Source organism: Frankliniella occidentalis, unplaced genomic scaffold (genome assembly GCF_000697945.3).
Source record: "Frankliniella occidentalis isolate FOCC.00 unplaced genomic scaffold, Focc_3.1 Scaffold70, whole genome shotgun sequence".
In the NCBI taxonomy this organism is placed as follows: Eukaryota; Metazoa; Arthropoda; class Insecta; order Thysanoptera; family Thripidae; genus Frankliniella; species Frankliniella occidentalis.
Genome location: NW_026267200.1, coordinates 117,627 through 119,744, shown reverse-complemented (window position 1 = coordinate 119,744; position 2,118 = coordinate 117,627).

Genomic DNA, 2,118 nt, shown 5'->3' with positions numbered 1-2,118 from the left:
ACTCAAGATTGACAGAAAACTATCGAACATACATGGGTGTTTTTATGGTGCCGTTGTTTCGGTAGCTTATGACCTTTCCAACGCCGTACCGCATGCCAGTTAGACTTCACGGGTGTAGGCGTAATCGCCGGAAAAGTGACGGGGGCCGAGCGGCGGCGGCGATTCGAACGAGCAGCGCGCCCAGCGCTGGGAGTCGAGGTGGGGGAACCAGGCGAGGCGAGGCGGGCGGCTGAGCGAGCGGCGAGTGGCCGAGAGGCGAGGCCCGGTGCCCCCACCACTACTAGCCTTCCCCTCCCGGCCCGCTCCGGCGCTGGGCGCGCTGCAAGGTAGTACAGTAGGTAGTGTCAGTAGACCCCTCGCAAACTGATTGGTCGCCGAATCGTGACGTCACCATTTGTCCTCCCGCCCGTAGTTCAAATTACGGCTCGTGTGCCCGTCTCAATATTATGTGTTATAACACAAACACGATAAAAATATCCTCGGTATTTTGTGTCAGCCCCTCTCAGCATCGATAAATGGCGATACTTTTACTCAGATGCCGAGCAGGTCGAAAGATGCGGACGGATTACAAACAGCCCTCACCTCACTCCCGTACGTTCAGCTGAGCGACCGAGCAGCGGCCATCTTGGATGTGAGGTTATGTGCGCCCGTAATCCGTCCGCATCTTTCGACCTGCTCGGCATCTGAGTAAAAGTATCGTCATTTATCGATGCTGAGAGGGGCTGAGACAAAATACCGAGGATATTTTTATCGTGTTTGGGTTATAACACATAATTGTGACGCGCGGAATTTCGAGGGGGTTGGGGTTTGCCTTAGTTGGCCGGTTCCGCCCGGGTTTGGAGGGGTCGCGGATGCGTGGCTCTTTTAAATTTCGAACGCGCGTCACTTTTCTACTTTTGCCGCCTTGATCGCCTGAGCGCCAGCTCAGGTGCGGCCGGTCTAGCAGACGATGGGGTCAGCTGACCGGCCGGGCCAATGGGTGCGAGCGAGAGCGAGTGAGGCGAGCCGGGGCCGGCGGCCGGACGCTGGACCTCGGTCACTCAGAGAGCGACAGCAGCGAGGGAGGGTCTCCCTCGGAGGGACCCGAGCACCCGTGATGTTTACTTTCTTTAACATCCGTGCACCACCCGCACATTGTGCTTGGTGAGTTCGTTAGGTATTTTCCAAATCCTACTTTATTAGTGAGACATCCGAGTGCTAATGTTGCTGTTCCTTACAGGGTCTTTCGGACTTGTCGTCTTTTGACGCACTTTTGAGTGTTTCCCTTTTAGGGATTTGTCGCGTATGGCGTTGCTGCGCTGTGTTGCGCTCTAGTCAACGGGAAGGTGGGCTAGTCCCTCAGATTCACCGGCGGTCCGCCCGTGAAGTCGCCAGCAGCATGACGTTGTTTGTCAATCTCCGCCCGCCCCGCCGGGGCCGGGTTCGTTTTGCTTCTGTAGTGAAGCCATCGCTCTCCATCTCCGTATCACTCGTGTGAGTTTGGTTCTGTTAACCTCGTTTTACTGAATTAGAATCTTTCTGGTTCCGCGGCGGTACCGTCAGTTCTGTTTAACTTCGCGCTTTGCTTTTCTCCTTCATTGGTGTCTCGGGGAGGGCGCGGGGGTCGGCGAGGCCCTTGCACGTTGTTGTATGCGGCGTGCCCGGCTGGCTCCCTCTCCCTCCTCGTTGCGCTCGGGTTTAGTATTTTGTTCCTTCAGGGATTTGCGCTCTTTGAGTTTTTGATGACGTACCGTCCGCGGACCGGTTGGGTTGCCTGCCCTCCCGGCGTGTGTATGATGGGTTGCCTAACTCTCAGTGAGTTTCTGATTTAGTGCTAGTTATGATTTGTATAATTTCTGTTGAGGTTTTGTTTATCTAGCGTGTCTGTATGCACCCATGAGTTAGTGTTCTGTGTAGCACTCTTGTGTAAGATCTATTGACCAGCAGCTTTACGCCTGTAGTGTGTCACTCTTTTTGATCATTGTTTTTATGAATAAAACATTGCTACTCTGTACTCGTGATGTATTTTGGTGAGGTAACCTTTACCTCTGGCGCCCTTATAAAAATAAGCCAAAGACTCACGCCACTCTACCAGATTTTAGTTCATACTGAGCTTAGTCGGCCAACTTCGTAGCCTGC